This window comes from Ambystoma mexicanum, chromosome 9 (assembly GCF_040938575.1).
Source record: "Ambystoma mexicanum isolate Mex_15411 chromosome 9, UKY_AmexF1_1, whole genome shotgun sequence".
Classification (NCBI taxonomy): Eukaryota; Metazoa; Chordata; class Amphibia; order Caudata; family Ambystomatidae; genus Ambystoma; species Ambystoma mexicanum.
In genome coordinates this window covers 1,393,836,265-1,393,852,701 of record NC_090931.1, presented here as the reverse complement: position 1 = coordinate 1,393,852,701, position 16,437 = coordinate 1,393,836,265, and the positions used below count along the sequence as shown (strand labels likewise).

The 16,437-nt window shown below is 46.2% G+C and overlaps 1 protein-coding gene across 2 annotated transcripts in view; it reads left to right on the top strand.

The window, feature by feature from the left end:
* LOC138489145 (peroxisomal trans-2-enoyl-CoA reductase-like) overlaps positions 1-16,437 on the top strand; it is a 394,101-nt gene that overhangs the window by 265,878 nt on the left and 111,786 nt on the right. The window lies entirely within an intron of this gene.

Sequence of the window (16,437 nt, the reverse complement as noted above, 5' to 3'; positions counted from 1 at the left end):
ATTTCACTTTGGCTCCTCTGTTGGACCCCTGACTAACGTGGCATGCTTTGTATAGTCTGGACACAACTTTCCTAGGATCTCCCCTTGTACCAACCTTTCTATTGGTTCGCAAATATCTGGTTCCTGGGGGAACGACGGCCACCGGCGTCGAACCGCCGACTTCATTCTGAAATATTGGAACGATCTGATTGGGTTGTTGCCCAGTTTAGCCACAAATTCCTTGAGTGTAACGAATGTCCCGCCAGGGAACAGATCTCTTAGAGTCATCTCTTCCTCAACATCCCGCATATTCTTAATGTCCTTGTCGTACGTCGGGGGGGAGCCCTAGGCAGTTCCATAATGGAATCAGAACGCAGTATGGTGACAGCACGCCTAGTCTCTTAAACAGCCTTGACCAGGCGCTCACAGTTGTGCGGACCAGGTCGAACAAGCATAAATCTCCATGTTGATCGGCTAGAATGATTGATTTTAAATTCGTAGGTGAAGCACTGTATGACCCTAGGGCTTGGTGTATTGGGGCATCATTGGTGGAGTACCAGTAGCCTGCAAATTGTGCTTGCAATACTAAATAATAGAGCTCAAAGTCTGGGGCCGCTAGGCCACCTTGTTAGAACGGTTCGGTCATCCCGTCCCATTTCATTTGCGGAGCTCCCATACCCCATATATATTGAATTGCTAGCGATCAGAGTTTATTCAAGAATGCTCGTCCCGGCCACACCAGGCTATTGGAGAAATAATATAGCAGTTTGGGGACACCACCATTTTAAGTAGCGATAGCCTGCCATATAACGACATGGGGAACTTGCCCATAACTGTAATTTGGTTGCCAGTGTGTCTAAATATATTTCATGATTATCGGTAAGTAAGGAGCGGTATGTGTCAGATCAATATGCCCAGGTATTTAACTTTATGCGGGACCAAATGGAATCTCAGTAAGTCTGTTGGAATCTGTGTGCCGTCGGTTAGTGGGAATAGTTCTGATTTTGCTTCGTTAATTCAGTATTCATGATATGTGGACTTCCTCCATCACTGGGGCTATATTGTCCCTGGTTGCGTATATATAAAAGCGGATCATCCGCATATAGGGATAAAATCTTTGGACCTGCTATATGAAGGCCTTTATGACCGTCTTTATCTCGCGTTATTCGGGCGAGAGGTTCGATCGTCAGTACAAAAAGCAGTGGGGACAGTTGCCAGCCCTGCCTTGTGCCGTATCTGAGGAAAAAGGCAGGCAAAAGTATGCCGTTGGTGCAGACTCTGGCAGATGGTTTGCTGTATAATAATCGTATGTATTCCATGAAATGGTCACCCAGCTGTATCCAGCGCAGGACAGTGAAAAGAAACTGCCAGGAAACTGAGTCAAATGCTTTTTCTGCGTCGAGTGAGGCCGCTACTGCCTAGGCCTTAGGGTTTATTTGGGACATTATACCAAATAATCTATGCAGGTTAAGTGCAGCTGAGCGCCCACGGATGAATGCGGACTGATCCGGTAGTACCAACATTGACATGTATGGTAAGAGGTGGTTAGATAAGATTTTGGCAAAACCTTTTGTGTCAGTGTTCATGACAAAGGTCTATACGAGGCCATCTCAGACACCGGCTGTTAGGTTTTAATAGTACCATGATGACAGCCTCAGAGAGTCTGGGTGGTAGTTGATCAACCTGCAGAGACTCTTCCCAGACCGTCAGCAATTTAGGTACTAGTATTAGTCTGAGTTACTTATATAGTTTGATTCCTATCCCATCCAGGCCTGGTCCTTTCCCGTATGAAAGGGACATTATTCCTTCTGTAATTTCATCAGGTGTGAATGGCTGTTTAAGTATTGATTGTGTCTCTGGAGAGAGGCATGGTAGCGAGATCTCCTCTAAGTAGCATGATGGATCACTGTCGGTACATTCATCTGCATTGGCATATAGTGTTTCATAGTATTGGTGGAATTCACCATTAATTTAATTGTGCGTAGTTAGTATGTTGCCTGAATGCCCTCTAATCCCAGTGATGTGTTGTCCCTTTTTTCCCCCGAATCACGCCCGCTAGGAAGTGACCCGGTATATATGCTTCCCCGTATCGCTGTGCCTGGGTGGGTTGATTCATCAGTTGGACCTCTCTATCAGCCAGGTCTCTGAACTTCAATAGGTTCCCATTGCTAAGCCCTAGCAGTGCTTTGATCTGTTACTTGACTTTTTTTTACTTTTATGAATTTATATTGCGCAGGCCATAGACCCGTAGGCTTGAGGGCGCAACTTGACACAAAAAACTACACAAGCATGGGCCGATCAGGAGGAGAAAAGCAGATCACCTTAATCAAACAGCAGAGTCTTCAATTTTCTTTTGAAGACATCCGTTGAATCAATGCCGCTTAATTCCAGAGGCAGATCATTCCAAGCCCCAGGAGCAGCAACATAGAAGTCCTACACCTAGGGATCACCAGGAGATTTTGATTTCTGGATCTAAATGACCTTCCATAGATTTTGTTTGTTAAAAGATCCTGAAGATCAGCAGGCATTTTTCCCGGCCATTCCACAATTGGGTATTTTCCCTGTTTTTTGTTTTTGGGGGATCAATTCTCAAACAGGAAAAGTTCAAAACGTACATAGAAAATAGAGAAATTGTGTGTTGATTTTTACAATGCTGTGGGAAATAACCTTCAGGAGACAGGCAGGTGCTGAAAATTATATATTTATTCCAACTGGATAAAGGGTCCTTAATAAAACAAAGTATATAGTTCTCTGGTTCACTTCACCAGTGTTTGATCCATTCAGAATACGGTGAGGCAGTCCTCAAGCTTATTCTATACCGTGGTGTCTGGATAGGCCCACCACTCGGGTCCTCGTTCCTCCTCTTCTTCTCTTCCCTGTAAAATGAGAGAACCTCGTCAGTTTCTTTTGGCGGGCATTTATGGACTACCTTAGAATCAAGCCCCCACCAATCGCCATCAGCCCTGACCAGCCAACATCCTATTGGCTGCTGCCGTGTTGACCCGCCTCCCATAAAGGCTGCCGTGCCTGCGTGATCCCATCCATGATCGGGAACTGCTGAGGCGATCACGTCACCAAAAACGTGGTCACGTTGGGTATGGGTGGGCCCTGGCTCCGGGCGTCTTCCAGCTGCGATCCGCGGCACGCTGAAGGGCTGGTCGCCCCCCCCCCCTCGTTGTCATGGAGGGTCTTCGCTCCCCTCCCGTCCCTGGGTCTGGGACCTCCAACAGGTGAGTGCGGTATCAACGCGCCGCGTCCCCGAGCAACGGCCCGCCCTCCGGCAGGTAAGTGCGGCGGTGACACGCCGCGTCCCTGAGCATCGGCTCGGGCTTCCCCGCTACCGGCGCAGGCGACAGCCGCGAGAGGAGCGGCCGGTCCGCTGCCTCGGCTCTTGGTGCCCCCAATCCCAGATGCACCCATCACTCTCTGCGGGTGCCGATGCGCATCCCCACAAATGCAAATGTTTTTGTTCTTTTAAAAGCTTCACCAATTTATGTGATATAAGCGGAGAGAGGGATTTTTCCCTGCCTACATTTCTGAATTATTACAAGTAGGCGAAACTGGATTCTTGACTCGACCGGGAGCCAGTGTAATGCTCGTCTTGCCACTGACACATGGTCTCTCCGGGCGAGGCCCATAACTACTCGTGCAGCTCTGTTCTGTGTAACCTGCAGCCTATTGCAGACAGATTTACTAATACACAGGAACAGGCTGGAACAGTAGTACATTTTTGCTCCCACAATTGCTCTCGCAATTGTCTCTGCATTTGCCTGGGAAATAAAGGGCCGAAGGTGGCCCAACAATTTTGATGTAGTAGGCACAGGCCGATACCAAACTCCCAGCATGAGACCTCATGCTGAGATGTTGATCAAAGATAACACGCAGCATCTGAACTTTCTAAAGTGGGATTATTTTAGAGGCTCCTAAATGAAAACACTCTTAAACTGGTCTCGGTTTCTATATTAAATAGGGCGAGCCTACAATCAGCAGCTCAGTTTTTTCCCTATTCAGTGCAAGTTCGTTGTGGTCCATCCAATTCTCGATCAAGGCATATATTTTGTTAAGCTGTGCCTCTATATCATTTGCTGAGAGGAGAATGACACACTGCGTATAGTCAGCATAGTTTGTAAATATCATCCCCTACTGTACTAGCATGGCAAAGAAAGGAGCTGTGAAGATATTATATAAACAAGGCGAGGGTACACAAACCCTGTGGTACCCCAAATCTTAAATCGATGGGCATAGCTTATGCTTTCCCGATTGCCGAGAAAGGAAGAAATCCATTGGGATGCTATTGGTGAAAAGTGTGCGCCCTCCCTCAACCTGTGTCATGATCTCTGCTTCCAAAAGGTCAGGACTTACCCAACTCCCTTGGAAGCAGAACCATAACCCAGGTTCCGAGTGCCAACCAGTCCCAATTGGGACCTTTTGGACCCTGTCCTGGCGCCAGTGGCACCAGGCTCATAAATATGCCCAGTCCCAGCGCTGGAAGCGCCGGGCTCATAATGCTTGGGTGGACTTACCTGCAGCAGACCATGCTGCTTACTTACCTGCCAGTTGAGCCCCTGATCCTCTTCTGTTTGGGACTACTTTTCCTGTTGGGTGGGGCAGGAGCCACTCCCTAGGCTTAGAACACTGGAACTCTTCTGGAAAGCAGGAACTCTTTTTCTTCTAGGCGAGGCTGTGGAAGGAGACACCTAAGCACTACAGGAGGCTATTTAAACCACACCCGATGGATGAATCTTGCTTTGCGTTATTCTGCATCCTCTGCAGCAGAACGCTCATCGTGCCTTCTGCATCTGATCCTGGGCCTAAGGGAAAAAGGCTTACCTTCCTGGAATCCAGTCTTCAGCAACACCTATAAAGACAAGACAAGACAGAACAGGTTAGCACTACGGTCTTCAGTGGCAGCGCATCTCTTACCTGGTCCATCGGCTGTCACCAATGCCTCGCGCTGCATTCCGGCATCTGAAAGACAAAGGCTTACCGACTCATCGCACGCTCCGGAGGCCTTCGGCGCTGCATCCCGCATCTGAAAGACAAAAGAAGGTGCGTTTAAAGACTTTGGGCAACTTTATTACTCACGTGCCATTACTCCTTCCCACGCCGAATCCAGTGGGTATTCCAACACCCTTCAGCAGCTCCGAACTTGTACCTGCAATATAAAGAGACAGTTAGTGCACTTCGTGAAGCAGGCAACAAGCGCTTACTTACGTGCTTCCAGGCGCTTCTATTCTTTTCACGGGTTCGATCCTCAACTCTCTTCAGCTCGCCATCCGCCATAGCCGGAACCCTGCAAAAACAAGAGACATCATTACAAAAGACTTTTAAAGACATTTGAAGTACCTTAAACTTACCGGTCGTGCAGTAAACGACGGACAGCAGTCCTCTGAGGTCAAGAGGCCTGCACCCTTATCCAGTGAAGAAAACTGGTTACGGCACCCTGCCCCGAGGCAGATGGAGAGCTCGGCGTTCACATACCTAAGGTGAGAGCGTTAACCTTTGGGGTTCTACAGGAGAAGAGAAAGGGAGGAAGAGAGAGACACCCAATAACCCCAGTTCATTAATCCCATATTTTCTATCTGCAGACACCTTACTCTTCGAGTCAGGCATACAGTGCACAGAGGTCCAGCCCAAAGAGCCAACCGTGTGTTACACATCACCTTTGAAGATACGGTATTCGCCCAGTCAAGACCGGCGCCTCTGCGGGAATCAGGTGAGCGTTACAGAACGCAAAGCCTACCGCAAAACTCCCACCCAGGCGCTATGGAAACCTCGGATATCGACCAGCTAGCCCAGTTACTTGGGGAACTAAGAGCTGAAGTGCATGCAGCCCGTCAGGAAACTAACGCTCTAAGAAGGAAACTGATTATTTCCAAGGAGCGAACAGACGATCTCGCTAGACAATTGCTACAGTCACAAGCCGGACAGACTCCGTTACCCGCATCAGGGGCAAATCCTCCTTCAACATCCTCTATGAATCCAGTGCAGATCAACCTACCTGGGAATGTACCTCTAGCTCTGCCCGAACGATTTTCTGGTGACCCAAAGAGGTTTGCAGTATTTATTAATCAGTGCCGGTTGCATTTCTTATGCCGGCCAGCAGCCTTTCCAACTGATCAAGCTAAAGTAGCTTTCGTGCTTTCGTACCTTAGTGGCAATGCGGCAGACTGGTCGATTCCTCTAGTTAATCAAGATGATCCGGTTCTCCATGATTTTCAAGCTTTTCAGCTCAGTATGGAAAAACTGTTCGCAAGACATTCACAGGGGCAGGCCTTGGACAATGAGCTTCTTTCATTACGACAGGGTAATCAAGACCTTTTGGCTTATATTGCGTCTTTCAACAGACTGATAGTGGAAACTCAATGGCCGGAGGACAAAAGGATTACGCTGTTTTATAGAGGTCTACGTGGAGAGCTCAAAGATGTGTTAGCCCAAGTAGTGAATCCCCGCAAGACTGTTTGGACTATATAGACTTAGTCGTTCAAATAGATCACAGACTACAGAACAGGAAGGCCGATCGTTCCAAGTTTGATGCTCGAGTATTTTCTAAACCACCAAATCCTTTCAAAGGGGTAGACTCCGGGGAACCCATGCAAATAGGGGGCCTGAAAGGACCACTAACACAAAAGGAGCGGGAAAGGAGAAAACAGCTGCAATTATGCCTCTATTGCGGAAACTCAGGGCACTTTCTTCGAGACTTTCCGGTGAAACCAGCCAAGAAGGCAGTGGGAGCTGCATTTACCAAGATCACAAACTCTGAGCAGGGAAACAACCTCGCCCGACAAGAATAGAGGTCCTCTTGCCGAGCGTTAAAACCAGTTCCGTGACCTCGCATTTCGTGATACCTATGGTCCTCATTAGCCCTGATCATCCAGATCGATTACATGCGATTGAAGCTTACGTCGACAGCGGTGCCATCGGCAATTATGTGGATCATGAAATGGTTTTGAGGATGAATCTGACTCTTTGTCCTAAGGCTGTAAAGGACGTCATTACTACGGTGGATGGTACGGAGATAGCCTCCGGACCAGTAACGCATACCACCCAAGAAGTGACGCTAGTAAGTCAAGATGGACACCATGAGAAGATCGTGTTCGATGTGATCAAGGCCCCTCAGTTCCAGATTATTCTAGGAATACCTTGGTTAGAGAAGCACAATCCTCAGATCGATTGGCGAGCAAGAACGGTTCAGTTTCCGGAATGTGTCTCTACTTGTTACCCTCAACCTGGTGTTACACTGGCAGCAATTTCTTCTGAGACTCCCCAGTTACCTCCCGAATACCTAGAATTCCAAGATGTTTTCCGGAAGGATCAGGCTAACTCTCTACCTCCTCATAGGTCTTATGACTGCCAGATAGACCTGATACCTGGATCTACTCCTCCTTGTAGTAGAATTTATGCCCTCACCGAGCCTGAGAACCTTCATCTCCGACAATACCTGGATCAATACCTAGTGAATGGGTTTATTCGTCCTTCCAAGTCCCCTGCTTCCTCAGCTTTGTTCTTCGTTCCAAAAAAAGAAGGGGACCTGAGAACTTGTATAGATTATCGCGCCCTGAACCAGATCACCGTTAAGAATAGATATCCGTTACCTTTGATCCCTGAACCAAGTCAGAAAAGCATGCATATATACAAAGCTGGATCTTAGAGGAGCCTACCACTTGGTACAAGTAAAAGAAGGCGATGAATGGAAGACGGCCTTCCGCACCAAGTATGGGCTATTTGAATATCAGGTCATGCCCTTCGGACTTTGCAATGCCCCGGCCGCCTTTCAATATTTTATGAACGATGTCCTCAGAGAGCTCATAGATGTGTGTGTGGTTGTTTACATTGACGACATCCTCGTTTATTCTTCATCGGAATCTGAACATCGGAAACACGTGAAAATGGTCCTCGAGAGATTGCGTCAACACAAACTTTTTGCTAAATTGGAAAAATGTGTTTTCAACGCGACTGAAGTTGAATTCTTGGGATTCATATTATCACCTGGCGGAGTGCGTATGGATTCAAAGAAGGTCGATGCAATTCTCAAATGGCCATCACCATCCTCCGTAAAAGGTGTTCAAAGCATGTTAGGCTTCGCTAACTTTTACCGAAGGTTTATCCCCGAATTCTCTCGAATAGTCCAGCCCATCACCGCCTTGTTAAAGAAAAACAAACGTTTTGAATGGTCTACCGAGGCGGAACAAGCTTTCCAGAATTTGAAGACTAAATTTATCTCTGCACCAATCTTAAAACATCCTCGCCCAGAACTCCCCTACATCGTTGAAACTGATGCTTCGAGCCTTGCCATGGGGGCAGTTCTATCACAAAAGGACCCAGTAACCAATCAGTTGCATCCCGTGGCATTTTGGTCCCGCAAATTCTCGCCTCCTGAAATCAATTACACTATTACTGATAAGGAACTTCTGGCTATCAAGTCCGCCTTTAAGGCTTGGCGGCATTATCTTCTGGGGGCCCGACACACAGTTACTGTGATTACAGATCACCGAAACCTGCAATATTTGAAAACCGCAAAAGCCCAATCCTCTAGACAACTCCGTTGGGCACTATTCTTTGCCGAGTTTGACTTCATAATTACCTATCGACCTGGTACAAAAAACGGTAAAGCTGATGCCCTTTCTCGGATGGTAGTAGAAGAACACTTGATCAACCCTAAACCTGTACCTATCATTCCCGAACAAAGAATTCTGGGTGTGATCACTACACAATCCATAGAGGAAGTTAAGGATAAAGCCAGGCAACTTGTAACTCCAGCAGACATACAGAATTGGCATCTGCAGGGAAAGGACTTTGCAGTGAAGGACAACTTATTGTATTTCCAAGAACGATTATACCTGCCCAGCACAGATTTACAGAAAAGGGGAATCTCTTGTTATCACGATTCTTTAATGGAAGGACATCCCGGTATGGCCAAAACCTCAGAAAAGATCAAACGCTACTTCTGGTGGCCATCTTGGAAAAAAGATATCAGAGACTTTATAATGTCCTGTGGAGTATGCGCCCAAAACAAGAGTCAAAAAGAAAAACCAGCCGGCCTCTTACGCCCTATTGACATCCCACCTCGCCCTTGGCATACGCTTTCTATGGACTTCATCACTGATCTACCTCCATGCTCCGGATACAATACGATCCTAGTAATCGTGGACCTATTCTCCAAGATGGCGCATTTCATTCCACTCAAAGGCTTACCAACAGCAACAACTCTGGCCCGAGAATTTCTTGAAAACATCGTCCGACTGCACGGTTTTCCTTCAGTTCTAATTTCGGATCGAGGTAGTCAATTTATTTCTCATTTTTGGCGAAGTTGCTGTCGGTCGGCTCAAATTGATGTGAGACTTTCGACCAGTCACCACCCTCAAACTGACGGACAAACCGAGAGGACCAATCAAACTCTGGAACAGTATTTACGCTGCATGCTGCAACAAACTGAAAAAACTTGGAAAGATATCCTTTGGATAGCTGAATATGCCTACAATAACTCTGTCCACTCGGGAACTGGGAAGACCCCGTTTTTTCTTTTATACGGCAGTCACCCTCGAACCTCGGAGTTGGATCCACTTCAAGATCTTGGAACACCAGCAGTAGACCACCTGCACTCTACAATCACCCAAGCCTTTAAGGAAGCCGTTTCTCACCTTCAAAGGGCTAAAGAACAATACAAGAAAGGAGCAGATCAACATCGGAAGGAAGCCCCCCAATATCAAGTAGGAGATCAAGTCTGGTTATCCACCAAATATCTACCTCTAAAAGGACCACGCACATTCAACCCAAGATACCTTGGTCCCTATTCCATCACTACCATAGTAAACCCAGTAGCGGTCAAGTTGGACTTGCCCCCGCACATGAAGATACATCCGGTCTTCCACGTCTCTCTATTAAAACCTGTGCAACCTCAAACCCGACTAACTAAATCTCCAAGACCTATCCTAGTTGATGGAGAACTCGAGTTTGAAGTCAAAAGCATCCTGGACTCCAAGATCTCCAAATCTAAACTATTTTACCTAATTGACTGGAAAGGCTACGGCCCCCAAGAAAGATCCTGGGAACCTGCAGAAAATGTCCACGCTCCTCGTCTAATCAAAAGATTTCATCGAACATTTCCTGACAAGCCCAAACCCCCGGAGAAGCCCAGTTTGAGAGGGGCCTTGAGGGGGGGTGCTGTCATGATCTCTGCTTCCAAAAGGTCAGGACTTACCCAACTCCCTTGGAAGCAGAACCATAACCCAGGTTCCGAGTGCCAACCAGTCCCAATTGGGACCTTTTGGACCCTGTCCTGGCGCCAGTGGCACCAGGCTCATAAATATGCCCAGTCCCAGCGCTGGAAGCGCCGGGCTCATAATGCTTGGGTGGACTTACCTGCAGCAGACCATGCTGCTTACTTGCCTGCCAGTTGAGCCCCTGATCCTCTTCTGTTTGGGACTACTTTTCCTGTTGGGTGGGGCAGGAGCCACTCCCTAGGCTTAGAACACTGGAACTCTTCTGGAAAGCAGGAACTCTTTTTCTTCTAGGCGAGGCTGTGGAAGGAGACATCCAAGTACTACAGGAGGCTATTAAAACCACACCCGATGGATGAATCTTGCTTTGCGTTATTCTGCATCCTCTGCAGCAGAACGCTCATCGTGCCTTCTGCATCTGATCCTGGGCCTAAGGGAAAAAGGCTTACCTTCCTGGAATCCAGTCTTCAGCAACACCTATAAAGACAAGACAGAACAGGTTAGCTCTACGGTCTTCAGTGGCAGCGCATCTCTTACCTGGTCCATCGGCTGTCACCAATGCCTCGCGCTGCATTCCGGCATCTGAAAGACAAAGGCTTACCGACTCTTCGTGTGCTCCGGAGGTCTTCGCACTGCATACCGGCATCTGAAAGACAAAGGCTTACCGACTCATCGCACACTCCGGAGGCCTTCGGCGCTGCATCCCGCATCTGAAAGACAAAAGAAGGTGCGTTTAAAGACTTTGGGCAACTTTATTACTCACGTGCCATTACTCCTTCCCACGCCGAATCCAGTGGGTATTCCAACACCCTTCAGCAGCTCCGAACTTGTACCTGCAATATAAAGAGACAGTTAGTGCACTTCGTGAAGCAGGCAACAAGCGCTTACTTACGTGCTTCCAGGCGCTTCTATTCTTCTCACGGGTTCGATCCTCTCTCTTCAGCTCGCCATCCGCCATAGCCGGAACCCTGCAAAAACAAGAGACATCATTACAAAAGACTTTTAAAGACTTTTAAAGACATTTGAAGTACCTTAAACTTACCGGTCGTGCAGTAAACGACGGACAGCAGTCCTCTGAGGTCAAGAGGCCTGCACCCTTATCCAGTGAAGAAAACTGGTTACGGCACCCTGCCCCGAGGCAGATGGAGAGCTCGGCGTTCACATACCTAAGGTGAGAGCGTTAACCTTTGGGGTTCTACAGGAGAAGAGAAAGGGAGGAAGAGAGAGACACCCAATAACCCCAGTTCATTAATCCCATATTTTCTATCTGCAGACATCTTACTCTTCGAGTCAGGCATACAGTGCACAGAGGTCCAGCCCAAAGAGCCAACCGTGTGTTACACATCACCTTTGAAGATACGGTATTCGCCCAGTCAAGACCGGCGCCTCTGCGGGAATCAGGTGAGCGTTACAACCTGGTGACAATGATGGCATGATCCACCAGGTCGAAGGCTGCCGACAAATCCAACAATATCAGCATGGAGGCTTCATTCCTAGCCATCTGTTCATAAGCCTCGGTTTACATTCAAGCAGAGCCGTCTCTGTTCCGAACCTTGCCCTGAAACCCGACTGATGGTCATTCAAAATCGGGGATTTTTTCATATGCTCAGCGATTTGCCTATATGCCACCTGATCCAAAATCTTTTAAGAGGAAAGGGGTATTAGTAATCGACCTGAAATTGTTAGAGATATCCGCTGGTAGCCCTGGCTTTTTGAGGCTGGGCATAACCCATGCACTTTTCAGGTACTGGGGACCAACCCCCTAAGCAAAAGAAAGGTTAACAAGCTTGCAGATAGATTCAAGCAATGTAGGTGGGCAAGCCTTTATAATAATGGCAGCACAAGGGTCATTTATACATTTAATAGCCTTCAAATGTTCAATAATAGTGGCCACTTCTGCTATGGGAATAGCTGTAAAGCTAAATTGCGAAATAGACGGGCACGTACTCCAGGCAGTTCCAGAGTTTCCCCCTTCTTTTCCAAGTAGGCTTTCTTTTTTTAGGGCAATATCAGCCCTAAGCTAAATATAGCTTGCCTTGCATGGCATTCTGAATCTCTTCACACCAGGCAGCATCCTTTACCATCAGTCCTGAGTCCGTGAGATTCGTGGATTCTTGTTCTTTGAGAATCTTAAAGTTCCTGGTATAGCTGTGTTCAAATGTTGGTATATTGCTGATTATGAGGCGTTACAGGCTTCGGTCCTCCACCCAGCTTACCCCTTCACCGATCGGATGTTCATGGCCTGCAATCCTGGCCAAGACATGGAGTTAGCCGAGCCAGTGCACCTGGAGCAGCCGGTTATATAGCCTCCTCTTCTCTCCGCCTCGGTTTTCGGTGGCACACATCTCAGCACCCACAATGTGGTTTTACACAATTATTGAACCGCTGGTGCCCGGGTCCATCTACTACACAACAGGACAGGATCTCCAAAATACGGTTTGATGGAGTAGAACAGGATTTACAATATAACAGGATCTTATGGTACCAGAGCTCTTAACTCAAGCTGCCATCTTGTAGCTGCTCAGCAGCACCCCCCACACCCCTTCTCTGCATTCAAAAGTTGCTGTTTCCCTCCTATATCTCGCTGTATCGGTTGATATAACTCTGCTTGGTTACATGTCTTTATATCGAAAATGTTATAGTGAAACAAACATATTTCGAGTATTTTATAACAAAAACCTGTATACTGAATGCATTTATTTTGTGTTCTTTTTTTGGGGGCTTCCCTCCGCCAAACCCTGTTTAACACCCTTAAAAACCCACCCCAAAAATATCAGCAAAAAATGTAACCCTTTACCCCACCCAAAAATACATTCAGTATACAGGTTTTTGTACTCAATATATGTGTTTCACTATAAAATCTTCGATATAAACACTGTATACCACTCCTCTTCCTCTCTCATGTCATTACTCTGGCTACATCTGTTTTTTCATTTTCTTGGTTGTGGTTGCTACTGCATTTGATAATCTATCTTGCACTGTCTCTTAGGTTATCGACCTGCCTTTCTCTAGTCTTGCTTTTCTATTTCCATCTCTCCTCATCTGCTGTTGATCTGTTTTATTTTACTGTCTCTTAATGTCTCTTTTGCTCTGCTTCTATCCCTCACTCCTATTATGTGTTTGTCCTATTATTAACTCTGCTTCCCTTCTCAATTTCTTTGTTGACCTATCATGTAGCTCATTGCTCTCTCTTCCTGTAGCGCAAATTTATGTTTTGGATTGTCTAATATGTTCTTTGTAGCTTTGTGCCCCCCATGCCCCCAGCCACACCTTTGTTCTCCTATATTGCTTAGGTTCAGAGTTGCTCTTCCTCTCCTTTTCTTCGGTTTGTCTTTTAACATCGCACCAATAAATATCCAAAAAGCTGAAAATGCCTTTTCTATTTAATAGTGCAGCGTTGCCATTTGGCTGGGAATAATAGAGTTAGAGGTTTGTCTCATCAGATGCAGTACTTGCTGAATGCAGATGCTTTACCAACACAGTATGCAATTACAAGTATAAGAACCCATATGAGCTGTGTGTTGTGAGCCATTACAAATATAGCAGCCCAAATGAGATTTGTCTGTTCTGAGCCATCACAAGTATAGCAGCCCTGATGAGGTGTGTGTTGTGAGCCATTATAAGTGGAGCATCCCGGATGATGTGTGTGTTCTGAATCACTGAACATTTAGTAATCCTTTTGATAAGTCGAAAGTTAAGTCAACTCTGTTACAATTGAATGTTACCTGCATCTTAAATGCATATCTCTGATGCAGACTCATTTACTCACCTATCAACAGGATTTGAACTAACAGGTTACACAATACTCTCTGCAGCAGGGTTATTGACCCAATGAGCTGCCGTTCCCAAAAGGCTGTTGACACTGAAAGAAGCATAGGTTTAGGGCACTGGCAGTTCCATATGAGGCTTGCCTGACATAAATGGCTTGTCAAAAGCTCTCAGCCTGTTTGGACTATCCTACATGAGTCAAGAGATTCATGAGGCTTTGTAATGTGCTAGATTTCTGGCAGTGGGACTCAGTAATCGGACATGGGGGAAAAGCAGTTTTGAAAGACTGAGTAGAAGGGTTTGAAGTATATGACAGCAATGCCATCTTTTCACACTGTCAGAGGTTGGTGTTAAGAGATCAGACACTGTTCTTGCTCAGTACTTTAGCTCGCTGCAGAAGATGCCAACACATGATCGTGCTTTCTTAACAGAAGCTCTGTTAAGAAATTCATGTACTGTCCCAAAACATAGCAGTCCTGCTAGGAAATGTGGGCATGATGCAATCATCCCATCTGTGAATATTTGGCAGTGTGCCATGACATGCGTACAGCATCTACGTTGATAAATTAGGCTACTTTGCATGAATATATAGTCATGTTGAGAGGTACCGGTACAATCTGTGCCACTGAAAATATATACAGCACTCCTTCTACCTGTATCCATTGTTCCTGCTTCGGTGCGTGGTCAGAAAGGGAGTTAAAGTTTGCTCTCTAAGAAAACAAACTATGTATAGTGCTCTTTCATGCACGCAAACACATACAATCTTAAGACAAAAAACGATATCTTCATATAGAACACCCAAAATGGTTTTCCTCCTCACAGAAGCTCTCTTTAAGAGATCAAGAACCCCAAGCCACTGAATGCAATTGATGTGCTTATGTGATGAAATGCCCATGCTGCAGAAGCTGTGCTGCCTCTATTGAAGTGGATTAAGACTGAGGAAATTGAAGCAGAAATGCAGCCCTTGTTTAAGACCATTTTCATTTTACACAATACTACCTGTCCTAAAGTAAAGTGAAAAACATGTTCATGATTCAAGATGCTTTAATAACACTGTAACCTACAAAATGCAGGCAGTTGAATAAAGTGAACAAACACAAATTCCATTTTAAATTACTCAAAGTATTATCTTGATAGAATCATTAACAGAGGAGAGTGTTAAAAAAAATTAAACAGATCAGGACTCCTCCCAGTTGCTTATGTGGATTGCTAAAGAGTGGATTTGCAAGTTGCTTCTGGCCAGGCTGTCATCAGTTAGATCCATGATTTATGGGGGTGTTGCCATAAATAGCCTGTGTAAGTGGTATGCAAGGTAGAATTAAAAGGTCCATATTAACAAGATTTCTGTGCGTAAAAAGGCCTGGTACGCACCTTATCTGGAGGGCTGAGTAGCGTGTGTTTGAGTAGTCGATTTGGTCACTACTCATCCCTTTACACATGCAGAGCAGTAGTCATTGGTTAGTAGACAATGCTGTGATCTTTTGGGGCCCATCTGGGTGAGTTGGTCTCTAGTGGAAAGGTATGAAGCAAACCACTGTAGGTCTGTTCCGTCAAAGCCCATGCACGTGGCGGGGATGTTGGGAAGGGCTTGATGATTATTGATTTGAGATGCAGAAGAGGTTCAGGAGAACGAGTGAGGAGGTTTCCCGTTTGTCCTGGATGTGTAGAACGTCATTGTTGACTTTGATTGCAGTGGTCTGTGTGCTGCATTGTGACCAGAACCAGAATGTTAGTCCTGTGATAGATTGTGCTGAGTGATAATTTCTTGCCACTGGATTGCAGTGGTCTTCTCAATCACTTTGCCGGGGTAGGCGTGATAAGACAATAGGTTGGCCAGGCCACCTGTGTCAAGTGTGAGTTTCTTCTGCAGGGGAACAGGCAGACAATCTGTTTTTTGTGCATCTGGGAAGGTGCCCTGGGCGAGGGGTGCAGTTATGATGAGAAGTGATGCGAGTGCTTCACCATTGATGGCCTTCGCAATGGAGGAGAGGAGAATGTTGTCTTTGTAGTTAAATAAAAATAAATAATAATTTAGCATAGCGCTACGAACCCTCAGGTATCTGAGCGCTGCTTATTATTACCCACGGTTTGTGGTGCTCATTTATCAACCTCGGAAGGATGAAAGGCTGAGTTTGCCCCTGCCGGGATTCGAACCTGCATCAGCAGGTTTGCACAGATGTCAAAGCGAGCGCTCTACTCGCTGTGCTATCGGACCGGCAGTTGGTGTGTTTGATGGCTGCAAAAGTGTTGATCAGGTCTTCTGATTGTCCTGAACTCTCTCCATCTTGAGTTTGAAAAATAACAGGAGGGCCTTTCCGTTGGCCATTTCTTCTTTGTTTCTTTTTTTTTTTACTGAAACAAAACATAAAATACTAGTTGGATGCTTCAAAACGTTTTTGCCTGAGGGCTATGGACTTTGCTCATCCTGACATTCCTATCTCAACAAGCTTTATTTCTTTCTCTTCCTTTG